Source organism: Macaca nemestrina, chromosome 8, assembly GCF_043159975.1.
Source record: "Macaca nemestrina isolate mMacNem1 chromosome 8, mMacNem.hap1, whole genome shotgun sequence".
Taxonomy (NCBI): domain Eukaryota; kingdom Metazoa; phylum Chordata; class Mammalia; order Primates; family Cercopithecidae; genus Macaca; species Macaca nemestrina.
Genome location: NC_092132.1, coordinates 34,304,783 through 34,325,281, shown reverse-complemented (window position 1 = coordinate 34,325,281; position 20,499 = coordinate 34,304,783). Strand labels below are relative to the sequence as shown.

The following is a 20,499-nucleotide window of genomic DNA, read 5'->3' as shown; positions in this document are numbered from 1 at the left end:
GATACCAGTTTAAAGACATACAGGAGACACACACACACACACACACACACACACACACACACACACACACACACACCCCTGTGTGATTCTGTCCACAGAACTAGAATCCTGGGCTACGAGGCAGGTCAGAGATGGTGCTGAGAGGAAAGAGGTTGGGAGACAATTGAAAAATAGCCTAAATGATCATCAGTTCAAGCCTACTCCCTGTGAGGAGCTGGGAAACCTAAGGAAGCTTTGCTCATCAAATGTTTATCTGTCTGATGCATCATTAATAAACTATATACTTACAGTTTACCATAAGAAACCAAAACTTCTATAGGACTTTGCCAAGTCTCAATGTAGTCCTCTCTGTAGCCCTCAAAATGGGGTTTAGGCACCTTGCTTAAGTGGAGGAAAGATAAAAATGAACATAATATTTCCCATGATTTAGTGCAGAAGATCATTAGTATAAGACATAATGTTGCTCAGAGACTGAGGACCTAATTGAGACTATTCTAGTAGTGAGACCAGGAATGTTCGTTGGATGACCCAGAGAAGCTACTTTTTTGATCAACAGAATTACCTTGCATTGGAGACACTGGGGAAAGGACTAAGAAGAATAAGAAATAGATCAAAAAAGCTATGCCAGGAAACCCACACGTGTTCTGGGACAAACACAGTCAATTTGTAATACACAGGTAAACATTAAAGAAATTCATTATTCAGCTTTCAGGGAAACAGCAAGTGCCATTCATGAAGTAAATCCTCACACTTCCCAGAAAGAAGTCTTGGTGGATAAATGGAAATTAAAATCTGGTTGTGAAAGGAATTTAAGGGTTACAAAAATCCTGTTTGTGTCTTCCCATCTGGAATGGAAGCTGCTGCTTCTTTTTGTCTTCCAATGTGGGGGTTCAGTGGCCTCTGCCACGCTACCTTTCCTCTTTTCCTCTACAAGCAAAATTCCTTTACTACTGTAGCCTATGATGTTGCCATTACTATCACTACCACCACGGGTGACTAGTCTTTAACTGTCGATGCCAAGTACACCTGGACCGCTGTACCACGCAGGCCCAGTGGCGCCTCAACTGTGAAAGAACAATGAGTTAGCAGCCAACCCGCCTGGCAGCAGCTATCAGAGATCCCACGCTCTTACGTCAGCCTACCAGCACCAGAGAACTTGAAAAATCAGTTCCACTGAACACTCTAGCCCCAGCTTAGCCTGTCCTGCCTACTGCTGTCCTGACATATTTGCTGTTCGACTCAAAAGGATTAACCTTCCTGTGGTGGCTGTGTGTGCCTAGTGACTCATTACTAAAGGCTTCTGATAGAAATGGCGGGGAGAAGAAAAGTCAAAAGAGAGTAATGGTATTCTGCGGGAAGACAGCAAGTATAACAACAATAACAACAAAAAACTCCCTTCTGTTTACAATGCCTTCAGTCACAATCAGTCAGAATTCTAGCGAGCAGCTGGAGCAAGCCTTGTTAGGTTGGTTTGGGGAGAATTGAGGGAAACTACTTTGCAGAAAAATGATATCATAAGTCCTCACTTTTTCCCTTCAAGTCATATATAGAAAACAATACTTTTTTGTATAGCAAACTTACATAATTATGGGAATATTATAGTTATCCAAAAATAACTCATCCAGAGAGACTCTGGCCAACCCAGACCCTAGCTGTAACTCCCGGAGGACCAAAGACTCAATAATAACATCAGGCTGCGAGCTAAAGATAATGTACTACAGGTGCTGAAGATAGATCATCATCAAAATATTAACCTGAAGAAATCTAGAATTCAGCCAAGAAATGTCGTCCCTAGGTATATCATTTGTTAGAACTGTTAAAATAAAATGCCACGGACAAGGCGGCTTTAACAACAGAAATTTATTTTCTCATAGAGGCTAGGAGTGCAAGATCTAAGTGTAGGCAGGGCTGTCTCTACGGAAGCTTCTCTCCTTGGCTTGTAATAATTGTCTTCCTCCAGCATCTTCTCATGGTCATTATTGTTTGTGAGTCTTTGTCCTAACCCCCTGTCCTTATAAGGACAGCAGTTGCATTGCATTAGGGCCTACTGTATGACCTCATTTCACCTCAATTACTTTCCCAAAGCCCTATAACAAAGTTCAGTCACATTCTGAGATACTTGGGGTTAAGGATTCAACATATACATTTTATGAGGACACAGGTTCGTAGCACTAGGTTTAATAAGATATATAATTGAATTAATGATGTGATTTCACAAGCAATAGGACACTTACAAATGACCACATCTATCTAAGGTCACAGTACCTTTGGTTTCCTGTTTATAAGTTGAGTCACTAGATATATCATCAAGACTCTGCTTTCCTGAAAAGCAAAATACCTAGAAAAATATCCACTGATGTGAAGGTCAAAACATCTGCCCCATGATTTATTTCCAGATTCCTTTTGTGGGATCAAAAGCTATGTAGAGAAATAGAAAAAAAAGTCTTTTCAGCAGGTTGAAATTAAAGTGAATGACTTGAGTATCTTACAGGACAGTTATTCATTCCTTTTGTGACATTTGCAACTGTATTTTTCTCACACAGCCAGGCAATAAGCCAATTAAATATAACCAATTGGTTATCTTAAGTAAAATTCTGTTTCTGCAGGTGAAATCTTCCACTAACTGAGGAAGAAACCGCTTTTGTAGTGGTAACTGCAACGTATACTGATGAGGTTAGCCCCCACCATATCCCTAAATCAGGTTCATTTCTCTTGGGCACCTGAATGACATAATATTGTTGGCTACTCCATATTTGATCTTTGCTGTGTTTTGTTATTGTTGTTGTGGGGTGTGGGTGTGTGTATTTGTCATATTCAGTATTGGAAATGGAGAAAGAGTATCCAATACAGTATCCTAATCAATCACACTGTTCTCATAAGTAAACATTTCAGGAATGTTGCCAGTAGCCAAGAGAGTAATTTTATAGTCAAATATTACTAGAATTGTGATTTTAAAAGGAGAAGAGGAAAAAATCACCTTAAATTTACATCTCCCTTACCACTCTCATCTCAAGATGCTGGTGTGAGCAAGAAGTAAAGAATATATACTTTTTTAAAATTAGAAATTTAAAAACAAAGAGACTAATAAAATTTCCAGAGCACTAGATACTGGTAAACTACTTTTGATATAAATGGAAGGGCCACAGCAGTAATTCAGCCACAATATAGATATGTTCAATTTATCTCAACATTACATTTAATTACAAATTAGCCATAAATTATTTTTCTTCCCGGATAATTTGGATAGCGCATTTGTTTCTGGATTGACAGGGCAAGAGATTATAACCATATAGGGTATTAGCACCCCAAATATACAGAAAATATTAACTTATTATTAAATGACTAGGGGAATAACATGTTTGGAAGTAAAATCTCCTACATTACCTTATTTGGGTTATGGACAATACACTGCTGCAGCCCAGAGGTTGGTAGCAGTTATAGTCATGGATCCTGGAGATATGGAAGGATCAGCAAAGTTCAGTAACTATATGTACTTTGAGTATTGCAGCAGGCATGTACTACAAAGGTCCTCAATAATATCTACTGCCTCTTATTCACGCCCTTGTATAATAGTGTCTCCCCTTGAGTATAAGTTAGCCTAGTATGTTACTTCTAACCAATAGAATAAAGCAAAGTGGATGGATGGATGGAAAGGCTATTCTCATGATTAGGCTGCATAAGCGTGTAACTTCTGTTCTGACTATTCCCTTTGCTGGGTTCAGTAAAACAAACTGTATGTTAGAGAGGCCCAAATGGCAAGAAACTATAGGTAATTACAATCAAAGCAAGAAAAAGAGGTCCTCAGTCAAACCTCCTGTGAATACTTTTCCATGGAAGTCAATCTCTCCTTAGTTGAGCCTTCAGATGAAACACAGGCCTGGCTGACACATTGATCACAATCTTGTGAAGGAACCTGAAGCAGAAGATCCATCCATGACATATCCTGATGTATGACCCTCAAAAACTATGTGATGATAAACATGGGTTCCTTTGCCACCCAGTTTGTGGTAATTTGTTATGCAGTGACAAATAATTAATGCAGGGACCAAACACAGACTGATGGGGTTTGGAGACAGAAGGGAGGGAGGGACTTGTGATTTCAGTAGAGGATATAGAGAGCTAGAAAGGACATCACACCCACTCTTACAACGAAAAGTTCAAGGTAGGCTTCAAGTTTATGACTTATTTTGAATGCATCAGAGAGCTCTATTTAAGGAGGGGTGAATGCCTGTAAGGAGGCATGAACGTGGGACAGCTTTAGCTAGGCTAGAGGCAACAGGACACAGGAAAGAAGAGTGTAGCCAGGATTGTTCCCTAATTGGAGGAGGCCAAGTGTGGACTGAGGAGTGTGAATCCCCTAGGGATTTTAACAAATGGGGACATGTGTATCCTCTATAGATTTTTTCTTTATGAACCCTACTGAGCACTCACAGAATAGACTGGAAAAATTTTAAGGATGTGTCCCTTGTGATGCAGACCTGGGAGAAGGGAAGTTGCTGCATGAGAGACAAGAAGTTCTACCCAGAATTTTATTCCTTTACTTCCTAATAAAAAAATGTTCAGTTTATTGAGGTAAGGGCACAAGCACTGTCAGGGAACTAGGGAAAGCCCTTTTCATCTTGAGAAAAGGACCAAAATCTAAATAAACCTATACCTTATTAAGGAGCAGGTATATATGCTGGGCTACGCACTAAAGCCAGTGGAAGCTCAGAAGCATTAGAAAAGACCACATTGGTGAGATCCACTGAGGCTACATTTAAACAACAAAGAATGTCTGCCTGTCCCCAGCCACTCCCATTCCCACTAGGCTAACAAAAATCCAGTAACAATGATAGTAAAACACTGTTGAGAGGTAGAGAAGGAAAGATCTTGTAAGACGGCCATCTCTGAGATGCTAAACATAGGTAAGACCTAAAGCTAAGGGTAGAGCAGACATTGAGTAAAAATAAATATTTCATCAGAGTAGCTCCTCCCATTTCAAACACAAATTATTTCTATAAGAATTTGACATCCGGAAGTGCTAAGAACAAATGTAAAAAAGGCAAGACTTGAGAACTGGTCCATTTCCTAATCATAATAGCTCAAATTCTTACATTAAGTAGCAATTGAAAAAGAGAAGGTGTAGTCACTTGTAGGCATAAAAGCTGTTATTTTATTTACTGTAGTTCAGTTCAACTTATGTCATAAAAAAGAAATATATGAGGCATACGTAAGTCTAAGGAAAGCAATACACATCCAAGATCCAAAGTCATATTCAGATACAACACCAATGCAGGATCTCCCTCTCTATGATAAATATGTTGAAGTGTTTCAGGGAAGGTACAGAACATGCAGGATCATATGGGTAATGTCAGCAGCGATATGAAAATTATAACAAATAATTAAACAAAAATTATAGAAGTGAAAACACAGCAACACAGACAGTAAATGTGTTGCACTGGCTTGTGATAGTTTCATGTGTTGAATTGGCTAGGCTATAGTATCCAGTTATTCAATTAAACACTAATCTAGGTGTTGTTCTTGAGTATTTTATAGATGTAGTTACAATCAACAATCATTCCACTTTAAGTAAAATAAATTATCCCTAATAATTTGGATGGGTATCATCTAATCAGTTAAAAACCATGAGAGCAAATAAGTTTCACTGTGGAAGACTGTAGCCTCAGCTCTTGCATGATAGTATATAGTTTAATGGCTTGCCCCACAGATAGACTTTGCTGTAAAACCTTCCACTCATTCTCTACTCTCCCCCCTCTTCCCTCTTTAACTCCGACTGATTATATTTCTCTCACTGATGCAGGGCTCATTAATATACTCAACACATGTGAACAAAGAATAAGTGACTCTAGGTTAACAGAAGTTAGTCAAACCGAAACAGGTCCAGAGATAATAGGGATATGGGGCAAAATAGGGCATCCAAGAGCTATGGGAGAATGTCAGGGGAGGTACAGAAGCACTAGTAAAGACTATGTTCCTGCGACCTAGCAACATGATGCCTATTTGATTGTTAAAAAGAATAGGGTGGAAGAAATATTTCAAGAAATAATAACCAAAATGTTTTTCAAAATTACCGACAGACAACAAACTGAAGAATCAATACCTTCAGAGAGCATCAAGGAGTATAAAACATAGAGGAATATCATTTTCAAATAAATAATATCAAAGAACATATATAAATCTTGAAGGTAACCAGAGGAATATAAGATAATATATTTTTAAAAAGTGAGAATGACCCCAGATGTCAGAAATCATGTTGTCTAGAAGACAATACATTGACATCTGTAAAGTGCTGAAAAGAAAAACAAAACAAAACCTGTCAACCCTGAATTCTATATCCAGTTAAAATATCTTCAAATGTTAAAAGGAAATATAGACTTTAACGTTTAAAAATGAATAAAGACATTCATTGGCACAACACCTGGATCAACACAAAGAAACAGAGCATGCTAGTAATGAATTAAATAAAGGCAATATAAAATATGTTCTTTTTATTTCTTAAAGCTATATTTTTACTAATTTTAGAAGATAATTATCTATGGAAAATCATAAAAAACAATTTTGTGTTTATAAAAATATAAATATAAGATGCATGACACAAATCAGACAAAAGATATATGAAAAGAATTGAAGATACAGTGGTCCAAGAACCTTAAACTAGATGGAAAGCATGATAAAATCATTTTCAGGTAGCCTGAATAAATTACAGGTTAGCTGAAGTCAATATAAGGACTAGAGTATGGCAAGATTTTTAATTCTATCTTCTCAGCCTAAAATAAATTAAACAAGATCTCCTTGCACTATCTTCTTACAGTATCTCCTTAGATTGTAATTTGCCCTTAAACTATCAATTAACCTATAAACAATTCTGCAATTGTACTATCTACTTATAACTAGTGGAACTGAGGCACAAGCAGAAATGTACTTTGTATTGGTTTCTTGTAGGGCTTAGTCTAAAGATTCTGGAATGCAGCTAACATCCAAGGCTCTGGAATATGATGACAAGCATTGTTAGGACTGTCAGTTCAGTGGAGCAACTAGATCAACTCTGTTGCTCCACTGTGTTTTCATGACTGTATTTTTCTTTTCTTAGTCTTATTATCATATGGTCTCAATATAGAACCTATATCTTTGTTGCAATGTCTGCATTTCATCATGGAGAAAGAAGAGGAGAAAGGTGTTTGACTATATAAGAAAAATTTAAAAACATCCCAGTATGAGTGTATCAGAAATCCTATCAGCCAGAGTCTAGCTACTTGGTCATCTCTTGCTGGAAGCTTAAAAGAAAGAACTTAAAAATAGATTGGATTAGGGCCTAACAGTGTCTGACACACTATATTTCTACAAGGTGTGTAAATTTGTATCTAGTTTATAATCAAAAACATAGACCTTACAAAATGTATTACTATGTATCATACAATTTGTTTTATTTTCATTGGTCTCCATCAGCTCCCTTTTCATTTGATTACCTATTTTTCTTTGCATGTCAAAATGAAGAATAGATTTTAATATCTTTTATTACTATGAAGATATAATTTTTACTGTATAATTATTATTAAAACAATTTATCCTAAATCAAAATCATTTGATGATATATCTTTATTTTCTTGGATTTCTTCATCTTTCACATTTATGGCTTACATGTAAATTCAGTGTAACTAATATTATAGAAAAATTTTGTTGTGAGATATAAATGGCATTTCTTTCTTTTAAATTATATCACTATGTCATAAGTATCTATACTTAACTAAGGTACATTCCATGGATTGAAATCAGTAAAAAGCTCTACTAGCTGGGGCTGCTACTTACCTTTCAGCTTCTAAAAATACACTAGCATCCACGGCATGGATGTCTGATTTTTCTCCTGTTGTAATTCACTGTCATAGAGAAAAGTACAGTTGAAGAAACATATTATTATTTTATTATTTCCAAGTCAAATATTGGAGATTTGCTATTTGTAACCCTGATATCTACTTATTTCAAAGCCTATTTGTTTTTCTTTTTACTATGTACAATAATATGTTTTCTGAAAATAAATTGACTTTTTACATTTGGAAGTGCTTCCTGTGACTAGCAGCTGAAAGAAAGCGTCTGTCACATTATGTCAGCTTTTCCTCTCTGATCCCCTAGGGGGATGTTCTGAATCATTAGCTTATAATCGGTTTTTTGTTTTTAATTAAACATCAGCTGTATGATTGAGTCAGGCAAAAATAGGATTTTGCTCCTGGTCTCCCAAATAGATTTATGGAAGTAATGTTTGGCAAAATATTTAATAGGTTAATAATAATAAAGTTTATAAGAAAAGCACCACTTGGAGATTTCCATACATTAATTACTTTTAGGAAAGAGATAGAGTTTGAATTGTGTAATGTTAAACAAAATGTTATTGATCAAATCATTCTATAATTCAGATTTCAATAAATAAAATACATAAGTTGATTTTAATTACTCATTCAATTTTTTCTTTATTAATTTATTCAATCAATTATTTATTCAATCAGACCATTAGCAAATTTGCTAGTCTACATCAGTATGCTGGTGTATATAACTGTACAAGTGTGCATGCATGTGTGCATATGCATAACACCTGTAGTATATTTCTATACATTCAACAGTTGCAGATGAAATGTAAACTAGTATAAATTATACTGTTCAAATAAAGATTGTACCATCTACTAGTAAATGCCCAAGAAAACACATTTTTATTCGGCTTAGTTTAAACATAGATACAAACATTTAGCAAACTTTGTGCTTAATGAATAAGTGAAACATAGACATTTATAGAGAACATTTATTTGCAAATAACCAGAAGTCTATCAAAGAAAATATAGTTTTAAATTCTTTTGAATAAATCTACCAAAACGTTTATTAATCTTTGGTTGGAATGCTTTTATTGATATATATATGATGAAGAAAAACAATATACAAGTATGAAATTATAAAAGTCAACACTAATCAGATTTAATAACTAAACTATATCTATATCTATATCTACCTATCTACAAACACACACACACACACATAAACAGAAAGAGCAAGATAAAAGTTAGGAAAGCTGATCATCAACAGCAACAACAACCAAAAAACAGTGAAACAAACCTACAAAATATCAGATGGAAAACTGAAACTCAAAATAGAAACAATAAATTAGTAAATAATAGAGATTTTAAGTATCTTATTCTGAAAAAAAAATCAAACAGATCCATTTGATTTACTTTAAAGTAAAATAGAAAACACAATGTTCTCTAGACAATCATGTCATCTGCAAACAGGGACAATTTGACTTCTTATTTTCCTAATTGAATACCTTTATTTCTTTCTCTTGCCTGATTGCCCTAGCCAGAAGTCCTACTCACTAAGTTGAGCAGGAGTGGTGAGAGAGGGCATCCCTGTCTTGTGCCAGTTTTTAAGGGGAATGCTTCCAGTTTTTGCCCATTCAGTATGATATTTGCTGTGGGTTTCTCATAAATAGCTCTTATTATTTTGAGATACATTCCATCAATACTGAATTTATTGAGAGTTTTTAGCATGAAAGGCTGTTGAATTTTGTCAAAGGCTTTCTCTGCATCTATTGAGATAATCACATGGCTTTTGTCTTTGGTTCTGTTTATATGCTGGATTACATTTATTGATTTGCATATGTTGAACCAGCCTTGCATCCCAGGGATGACGCCCACTTGATCATGGTGGATAAGCTTTTTGATTAGCTGCTGGATTTGGTTTGCCAGTATTTTATTGAGGATTTTTACATCAGTGTTCATCAGGAATATTGATCTAAAATTATCTTTTTTTATTGTGTCTCTGCCAGGCTTTGGTATCAGGATGATGTTAGCCTCATAAAATGAGTTAGGGAGGATTCCCTCTTTTTCTATTGATTGAAATATTTTTAGAAGGAATGGTACCAGCTCCATCATCTCAGCCCAAAATCTCCTCAAGCTGATAAGCAACTTTAGCAAAGTCTCAGGATACAAAATCAATGTGCAAAATTACAAGCATTCTTATACACCAATAACAGACAAACAGAGAGCCAAATCATTAATGAACTCCCATTCACCATTTCTTCAAAGAGAATGAAATACCTAGGAATCCAACTTACAAGGGATGTGAAGGACCTCTTCAAGGAGAACTACAAACCACTACTCAATGAAGTAAAAGAGGACACAAACAAATGGAAAAACATTCCATGCTCATGGATAGGAAGAATCAATATCGTGAAAATGGTCATACTGCCCACAGTAATTTATAGATTCAATACCATCCCCATTAAACTACCAATGACTTTCTTCACAGAATTGGGAAAAAAAAAACTACTTTAAAGATCATATGGAACCAAAAAAGAGCCCGCATTGCCAAGACAATCCTAAGTCAAAAGAACAAAAGTGGAGGCATCACACTACCTGACTTCAAACTATACTACAAGGCTACAGTAACCAAAACAGCATGGTACTGGTACCAAAACAGAGATATAGACCAATGGAACAGAACAGAGCCCTCAGAAATAATACCACACATCTACGACCATCTGATCTTTGACAAACCTGACAAAAACAAGAAATGGGAAAAGGATTCCCTATTTAATAAATGGTGCTGGGAAAACTGGCTAGCCATAAGTAGAAAGCTGAAACTGGATCCCTTCCTTACTCCTTATACAAAAATTAATTCAAGATGGGTTAGAGATTTACATGTTAGACCTAAAACCATAAAAACCCTAGAAGAAAACCTAGGCAATACCATTCAGTGTGGGGAAAAGAAAGATCAGACTGTTACTGTATCTATATAGAAAGAAGTAGACATGAAAGACTCCATTTTGTTCTGTATTTGAGATGCTGTTAATCTGTGACCCTACCCCCAACCTTGTCTTTGCAAGAGACATGTGCTGTGGTGATTCCAGGTTTAAAGGATTTTGGGCTGTGCAGGGTGTGCTTTGTTAAACAAGTGCCTGAAGGTAGTATGCTTGTGAAAAGTCATCACCATTCTCTTAATCTCAAGTACCCAGGGACAGTACACTGCCAAAGGTCACAGGGACCTCTGCCTAGGAAAGCTAGGTATTGTACAAGGTTTCTCCCCATGTGGTAGTCTGAAATATGGCCTTGTGGGAAGGGAAAGACCTAATTGTCCCCCAGCCTGACACCCGTGAAGGGTCTGTACTGAAGAGGACTAGTATAAGAGGAAAGAAGGCCTCTTGGCAGCGAAGATAGAGAAAAGCATCTGTCTCCTGCCTGTCCCTGGGCAATGGAGCATCTCGGTGTAAAACCCGATTGTATGTTCTGTTTACTGAGAAAGGAGAAAACTGCCATAGGGTGAAAGGTGGGACTTGCTAGTGCAATGTTGCTCTTTATGCACTAAAAAGGTTTATGGAGATGTTTACATATGCATATCAAGGCACAGGACTTTTCCTTAAACTTATGTCACAGAGATCTTTATTCATATGTCTTACTGCTGGCCTTCTCCCTACAATGATCCTATAATCCTGCCACTTCCCTTTTTCTAAGATGGTAAAGATAATGATCAGTAAATACTGAGGGAACTCAGAGACCAGTGCCAGGGTGGGTCCTCTGTATGCTGAGCACCGGTCACCTGGGCCCACTTTTTCTTTCTCTATACTTTGTCTCTGTGTCTCATTTCTTTTCTCAAGTCTCTCGTTCCACCTAACGAGAAACACCCACAGGTGTGGAGATGCAGGCCACCCCTTCAATTCAGGACATAGGCATGGGCAAGGACTTCATGTCTAAAACACCAAAAGCAATGGCAACAAAAGCCAAAATTGACAAATGGGATCTAACTAAAGTAAAGAGCTTCTGCACAGCAAAAGAAACTACCATCAGAGTGAACAGGCAAGCTACAGAATGGAAGAAAATTTTTGCAATCTACTCATCTGACAAAGGGCTAATATCCAGAACCTACAAAGAACTCAAACAAATTTGCAAGAAGAAAACAAACAACCCCATCAAAAAGTGGGCAAAGTATGTGCACAAACATTTCTCAAAAGAAGACATTTATGCAGCCTACAGACACATGAAAAAATGCTCATCATCATTAGCCATCAGAGAAATGCAAATCAAAACCACAATGAGATACCATCTCACACCAGTTAGAATGGTAATCATTAAAAAGTCAGGAAACAACAGGTGCTGGAGAGGATGTGGAGAAACAGGAACACTTTTACACTGTTGGTGGGACTGTAAACTAGTTCAATCATTGTGGAAGACAGTATGGCAATTCCTCAAGGATCTAGAACTAGAAATACCATTTGACCCAGCCATCCCATTACTGGGTATATACCCAAAGGATTATAAATCATGCTGCTATAAAGACACATGCACATGTATGTTTATTGAGGCACTATTCACAATAGCAAAGAGTTTTAACCAACCCAAATGTCCATCAATGACACACTGGATTAAGAAAATATGGCACATATACATCATGGAATACTATGCAGCCATAAAAAAGGATGAGTTCGTGTCCTTTGTAGGGACATGGATGCAGCTGGAAACCATCATTCTCAGCAAACTAATGCAAGAACAGAAAACCAAACACTGCATGTTCTCACTCAGAGGTGGGAATTGAACAATGAAATCGCTTGGACACAGGAAGGGGAACATCACACACCGGGGCCTGTTGTGGGGTGGGGGGAGGGGGAGGGATAGTTAATGGGTGCAGCACACCAACATGGCACATGTATGCATATGTAACAAACCTGCACGTTGTACACATGTACCCTGTAACATAAAGTATAATTTAAAAAAATAAAAGAAAACACAATGTTCAAGTACATGCTATTAAGAATTAAATGTTATGTAATTCTATACCAAGAAGATACGAATATTTACTCAAATCTATAATAATTAAATTCAGAACTCAAAGAACTCTATTTTTTTCTCAGAAAATAAAATAGAAAAAACCAGTTCAACATCTTGCATAAAATGAAGTGATAGAAATCCTTGAAGGAAATGATAAAAAATTGCTTTTTTTTTTTTGAGATGGAGTCTTGCTCTGCTGCCCAGACTGGAGTACAGTGGCGCTATCTCAGCTCACTGCAGCCTCCGTCTCCTGGGCTCAAGTGATTCTCCTGCATCAGCCTCCTGAGTAGGTGGGATAGCAGGTACCTGCCACCACACCTGGCTAGTTTTGTATTTTTAGTAGAGACGAGGTTTCACCATGTTGTCCAGGTGGGTGTAATAAACTATTTTTATGACTTTGAATTCTTATGGTAGTTTTTAGTAATGGTAATAAAGATATTTGTATATATTCAATCTCATCAAATCATACTTCCAAAACATCATCTTTGCTTACAAAATATACTTTAATGTAAGACCAAGGTTATTCTACATAGCATGACAGTATATCCACTAAAATATTCTCCCTTCTCTAATTCTCACTAAAATAACAAAATATTTTATACAAATTTTACATCCTGACATTTTCAATATTACATATGTAAACTTTTATTACATCTTTATATACTATTCCATAGCATATAGTATATTTTAATACCTTTTTTCTTACTATGCGGATATACTTTTTACTACATATTATTAGTGTGTGCACCTTAGTCGGCTAGCCTATGTTCTACCTTCTGGGTCAGCAGCTTACTTTTCACTTGTATTCATTCTATCTAGATTTGTCATAACAAGCATTGTTTCTGTTATCAGTTAAGATATTTTCAGCTCTGAAAAAGAGAAACTGGCTCAATGATCCCTCCAAATGTTCACTTCTTTTTTTGTCATATTGTTTATTTGTTTGATTTTTGATCATTTGTTTCTGCTTTGTTTTGCTTTCTTTTACTCTTGTTTTGTATGATTTTAAGCTTGCTTTCCCTGGTGGTTTTAGAATGGCAGCCAGCAGAGTCTGGAGCTAAATGCTTTTGTTACAAGTCCAGAAGAAATGAGAGGGAAAAGAAATGAGCAAGACAAAAAAAAAAGTAATCATAAAAGTCACCCAAATATGCCTGAAGCATGAGTTGTAAAGCCTCCCACTGAATCAAAGTGCAAAGATTTAAGCAGCTTTACTAGAAAAATTCCCAGAGTTTTTTTTTAAGAAACAATTATCCTTTTTGTTTTAGGATTAAGATGTCACCTTATTTCTCTGATTATATTAATTGTATTCATTTTAATGTTTTAGCAACTATTTTTATGGTTTTTCTTTAAAATGTTGATGTTGCTTTTTAATTTTTATCATTATTTTTCTCTCCAAAGTATATTGATTTCTTTAATAATGACCTCTGTGTAATCTCTTTGTAGTTCCATTTTGTCATCAATTGTCTTCTACTGTTGTTTCCACAATTCACCATTGGGGTTTTCCTTCTGCCAGGTTTCTTATGAGCTTATAAAGCATAGAAAAATGCCTTTATGGGGTGCACCTTAGTCTGCTAGCTTTTGAGGGTATTCACTCCTCATTCGTACTGAAACTGGACTTCCAGGGAAGAGTTATTTCTTAATAATACAGTATGCCATATTCAGTGTGCTCTTCTAGAGGTAGCCACCTCAGTCTCTGATGTCTATTCCAGTTTTCTGTGTGAATGGTGGGCAGAGATAGACTTAGGCAGGAGATCACTGGTTGGCGGTACTCACGGTAATACTCTGACAAACATTGGCATTACTCCCGGCCCATCTTCTTGTGCTTATAGTAGAACATACCTAGTGTTCCCACTTTTATCTTTCAGTAATTGCTTTCAGTTCCTGGGCTCCCTGGTGTTTCCTTTTTTATTTAAGAAAATTATTCTGTTCTTTCAAGGCAGCAAATGTATGGTGGAGCAGCGTCAGTGGCTATCCAACAAATTAGTGTAAAGCAGAATTTCTTAAATTCTTAAATACAAAAAAATGTAAACAAATATACAACACTGAGGTTACGAAGATCTTCCTAATTAGAAACAACTTTTGGAAGAACAAAAGTTCTTATAAATAAAGTTAAATAATAAATAATACACTAGTGAATATATTGGCAATTAATATGCAGAGTTTAATATCCATGACGTATGAAAAAGAAACATAACCAAAAGCTATGTTAATAGAAACATTTTAAATAGGATATCCAAAAGGTAAATTAAAATGTGAAAAGTAATATTCAACTCCAGGTTTTAAATTTTGAACAAAATGTGCATCAACCTTGCCTTCGTGCTGTTTAGTTTACTGAGGGAAACAGAAATGTAAGACAATATTTTATTGTAATCATTATTGGCAAACTCCTATCCCTTCATAAAAGCTGAAGATACAGGATATTCATTCTCTGAAAGAGCTTTTTTTAAAAATTAGAAAACAGAATACAGTGGAGAGAGACAGATGATACCATTTCTGCTCTGTCTTTTCTACCACACATAGAATGTATCAACGAAAGCAATAGATGAGGAATCAGATGTACCCATTTCTTCCAAATTTCTGGCAGAACTACTAATTGGTAAATTGTAATGACATATACTAACGTTAAAAAAAGATAGTAAGATACTTGGGGATTAACTTTGTGGTTTTACTTCTAGTCATGTCAATTTGTAGATGAGACACACAGGGTGCATACATTTTTATTTAGTGCAATAAACTAAGTCAAGGAAGAACAACATAGGAGGAACCGTAACATACATATTTTGAGTGCATTTTTTTTTTTTTTTTTGTGGACGCAATTACCTTGATTTTGGTAATGGTATCAAAGATATTTGTATATATCCAAACCCATCAAATTATACACAATAAAATGTGTAGTTCTTTATATATCAATTATACCTTAATAAAGCTGTTTAAAAAACAAATACTGATGGAATTATTAAAATAAATAAATTTGTAAAGGACAAAATACCCTCAAGATTTGGAAGATAACTGAGTTTTTATTTGCCCCCAAGAAGAATCAATGAGATCTATAAATGCCCTAGAAGAATAGCTGTACTTGCCCATTGACATCAGTGTTCTTGAGTAAAAAAGCCTAACATCCACGCACAAAGGGTTCTCAGAGCGTAGAAACATTTCTGTAGCATCAGAAAACCAAAAAACAAAAAACAAAAAAAAAATTGTGATACTGCTTTTATAATAGCTCCTCAAAACAACAACAAATTTTAATCTGCCAAACAAAAGCAACAACCAAAAACATTTTTTTTTTTGAGACAGAGCCTTACTCTGCTGCCCAGGCTGGAAGGCAGTGGCATAATCTCAGCTCCCTGCAACCTCCGTCCCCCAGGTTCAAGCGATTCTCCTGAGTAGCTGGGATTACAGGCGCCTGCCGCTGCGCCCAGCTAATTTTTGTATTTTTAACAGAGACAGGGTTTCACTGCCTTGGGCAGACTGGACTTGAACTTCTGTCCTCGTGTATTTTTGGATAATAGGACGGTTTGTTTACTGTTGTTTAATGAGCACAAAGGTGTGTGCGTTGTGTCCCTTATTCAAAATGCTTAGAACCAAAAGTGCTTTGAATTTCAAAAATGTTTGCAATATTTGCCTGTACATAATAAGACCCAAATCTAAACATAAAATTCATTTATATTTTATAAACAACTTATATACATACCCTGAAGGTAATTTTATATAACATTTTAAGTAATTTTGTGCATGAAATTTGTGGTACTTACGTGTTGAATTTTCCTCTTGGGGTGGTCATGTTAGTGCTCAACAGTGATTTAGGGATGCTAAAACTTTATTATTTAGTTAACATAGTGGCAACTTATACAACCCTTGTATTTTGTAACACATTCACAGATCTCCCATTTTGCATTTGTAGCTATATTTTATCTGTCATAATTAATGAAGCTCCACATGAATTTGCAGCCTTTTTGTAAATTATTAGAAATGATACATGATTCATGCATACATTCTTTAAGAAGCCTGTCACCTTTAATCAAGGTCATCATATTTCACAAGTCTATGACCTTGTGAATTTCATCTACATTTTTTTATTTCTTCATGCCTCATTTGAATAATCATCTATCAAACTAAATAGACACAATTGCCTCCATAAAATTTATAAACATTCATCAGACTATGAAGAAAGGTCTGTTTTTAAGTGAAGAGGCACTTTTCCTTACTGGTTACATGCCTAAATGCATTGACTTGATTCTGAATGCCATCACTGGGCACTTATGACCACAAGTACTTGAAGATGCAGTGCAAAGAAGTCACAGAGTAAATGCAAAATATTTGAACCAAAAATAAAGTTGAATTAAATATATGCTATTAAGAAATCAAACAGTGAAAAATAGGGACTTGTAATCATGAAGTTATGAACATGAAATTTGAAAAAAGTCATTGATTTTTAATTGCTAGATTAGCAATCTTCTTAGGAATTCTGTAGGAGTCAGGGTACAGTTTAAATAAATATAATTTTAAAATTACGATTATTGATCAAAGGATGAAAACGTTTTTCTTCATCTTCATTATATCTTTCAGGAATGGCAGAACAATTCTTAAGAGGAGTTGGTCTAATTTTCTAAGTTCTAAGAACTTTCAAATTATAAATCAGTAAATGAAGATAATTACAGATTATGGGCTAAATATGCACCTTGCTCAATTAAAGTTGTTATTTTCATGTGACTAAAGGATGAACTGTGAACACAGGTTTTTCATTTTATAGTGTCATAGACAAGGCATATGAGTAGAGATAGAAGCAACTCAACACCCCAAAGATGTAGAGAAAAAAGAGGGAAAAACCTTTTGCTTCCATTAAATCTTGGATATTTTATGCCTATGTGGCATTGGTAAAGTACATTGGTTGCTCTGAAATTCATTTTCCTCACTAGTAAAATTTGTCAGTGATATCACCACCAACATGGAGAATTAGGAAGCCCTGGGTTTCCTTATCCCGCAGGCACACCAGTTTAGTAATATACAGAATATTCTATGTATTAGAAATTCAGAGACCAATTAAGAGGCTCATGCTCTATGAGCAAGTGTGAAACCAACCACCAAAACTGGTAGGAAAATTTGTAAAATTATCTCACTATAACTTTCCCCTCAGTACATTGCCAAACAATTGGGTGAAAACTCCTGGCTCTCAGAGTCTTCTTGGGGAGGGAAGGAGATAACTGGACAGTAAGTTCAATATTTTGACTCTCGGGAGACTGATCAAGGGACTGGTTTCTGTCTTGCCTGAATCTGAGAGCTAACAGAAAAGGGCCCATATTGGGAACTGCTGAGAGCCAAGGTGATGATTTACCAGTATGCACTCATCAGCCATTGCTCATACTGCCAACTCAGCATAACAGGATCAGGAAAATTATCAAGCCCCAGATTCTCCTCATACTTCCTGATTCGAAAACATATTACATAACTACAGTAATTGAATTAGTATGGTACTGGCATAAAGACAGAGTAATGTAACAGAATAGAGAGACTAGAAATAAGTTCATACATATACAGTTAATTGATTTTTTAACAATGGTAAAAATAATAATAAATATAGGACAGTTTCTTCAAATACTATTGTGAAGACTGTATATCCATATTCTAAAGAATAAAATTGGACTTTTATCTTATCACACACAAAAATCAACTCCATAAAAACTTTAACATAAGACCTAAAACTCTAAAATTTCTAAAAGAAAACATGAGAAGAAAGAACCATGACATTGAACTTGACAATCATTTCTTGGCTAGATGTCAAAAGCATAGGCAACAAAAGCAAAAACAAAGAAGTGGGACTACATCACACTAAAAAGTTCTGCAGAGTAAAATAATAATAAGCAGAGTGAAAGACTGTGTATAGAATTGGAGAAAAGAGTTATAATCTCAAAAGGGTAAAAACTCCAAAATATGTAAGAAACTCCTACATCTAAATTTTAAAAACCAGTGTACTTGAGCCTACTGTGGTGAGGCTAGCTGGAACTCAGGTTCCAACCTCTAGGATGGATGATACCTCTCTGGTTAGGGTTAGTTTAAATGCTCCCTCTATGACCAGTGGCTGAATCCTACCCTGTGTTGCTTTCTTTTGTGACTGAGCAGTACTGAGTTCCAATGCAAAGTCCCATAATCACTTCACTCTCTCTTCTCAAGCACACTGATTCTCTTCCCCTGCTGTGTGGAACTTTTGGAGAATGGGAGAGAGGTGGTTGTAGAACATCTGAAATTGTCTTTTCTGTGCTCTTCACTGCCTTTTTCCTTGAGATGATGCTATAAGGTGAGTGCAAAAGTATTGAACTTTTTGTATTGTTGGAATTTGATGTTGGAATACATATGTAAGTAAATGTGTTTATGTTATACATCATCTTAATTGGCACTTCTTGCTTTATTTATTTATTTGCTAATGACTTATTATTTGCTGTTTATTGTTTATTGTAAACCATGTAAATGATGTGAAACAAAAAGCAAAGTCAGGCTATTTTCTTATTTGAGTTCTGAATGGGTCATAAAGCAGCAGAGTCTACTCTCAACATCAACACCACATTTGGCCCAGGAACAGCTAATGAACATACAGTGCAGTGATGGTTCAAGAAGTTTCGCAAAGGAGACAAGAGCCTTGAAGATGAGAAGTGTAGTGACCAGCCATTGGAAGTTGACAACGACCAGTTGAGAGCAATCATTGAAGCTGATCCTCTTACGACTACATGAGTAGTTACCAGAGAACTCAACGTTGACCATTCTATGGTTGCTTGGCATTTGAAGTAAATTGGAAAGGTGAAAAAACTCAATAAGTGGATGCCTCATGAGCTGAGCGAAAATTGTAAAAATCATTATTTTGAAGTGTTTTCTTCTCTTATTTTATGAAACAACAAGCAATTTATCTATCTGATTTTGACGTGCGACAAAAAGTGGGTTTATACAACAACTGGCAGTGACCTGCTCAGTGGTTGAACTGAGAAGAAGTTCCAAAGCACTTCCCAAAGTCAAACTTATACCACAAAAAAGTCATGGTCATTGTTTGGTGGTCTGCTACCGGTCTGATCCACTGCAGTTTTCTGAATCCCCGGGAAACCATTATATCTGAGATGAACTGACAACTGCAATGCCTGATGCCAGCATTGGTCAACAGAAAGGGCCCAATGCTTCTCCACAGCAACACCCAACCATGTGTTGCAGAACCAATACTTCAAAAGTTGAACAAATTGGGCTACAAAGTTTTGCTTCATCTCCCATATTCACCTGATTTCTTGCCAATCACTACCACTTCTTCAAGCATGTAGACAACTTTTTGCAGGGAAAATGCTTCCACAGTCAGCAGGATGCAGAAAATGGTTTCCAAGAGTTCATTGAATCCCAAAGCACAGATTTTTATGCTTTGGGAATAAACAAACTTTATTTTCTGTTAGCAACATGTGCTGATTGTAATAGTTCCTGTTTTGATTAATAAAGATGTGTTTGAACCTAGTTATAATGATTTAAAATTCCTAGTCTGAAACCACAATTACTTTTGCACCAACCTAATAAAACCAGATACTGTGATTACCCACTTAATTTTTGGTTCTTGTAAAAGTGTTTTCTTGTGTGGATACTTGTTCAATTTGGTATTTCTTTGAGGGAGATGATCGGGGAGATTTCATTCAGCCATCTTACTTCATCTCCCTGACTTCCAATTGACTTTGAAAAGACA

General features: G+C 35.9%; 1 long non-coding RNA gene across 7 annotated transcripts in view; it reads right to left on the bottom strand.

Moving 5' to 3' along the window:
- LOC105475962 (uncharacterized) overlaps positions 1-20,499 on the bottom strand; it is a 132,822-nt gene that overhangs the window by 33,154 nt on the left and 79,169 nt on the right. For 4 of the 7 annotated variants that reach the window (XR_011606818.1, XR_983747.2, XR_983746.2 and 1 more), the window contains exons 3-6: positions 7,807-7,874; positions 3,385-3,450; positions 2,266-2,418; positions 289-381 (exon numbers count right to left, since the gene is read on the bottom strand). This is a non-coding gene — a long non-coding RNA (uncharacterized lncRNA). The remainder of the gene's footprint in view (positions 1-288; positions 382-2,265; positions 2,419-3,384; positions 3,451-7,806; positions 7,875-20,499) is intronic. The other 3 variants (XR_011606820.1, XR_983749.2, XR_011606819.1) reach the window with 2 other exon arrangements.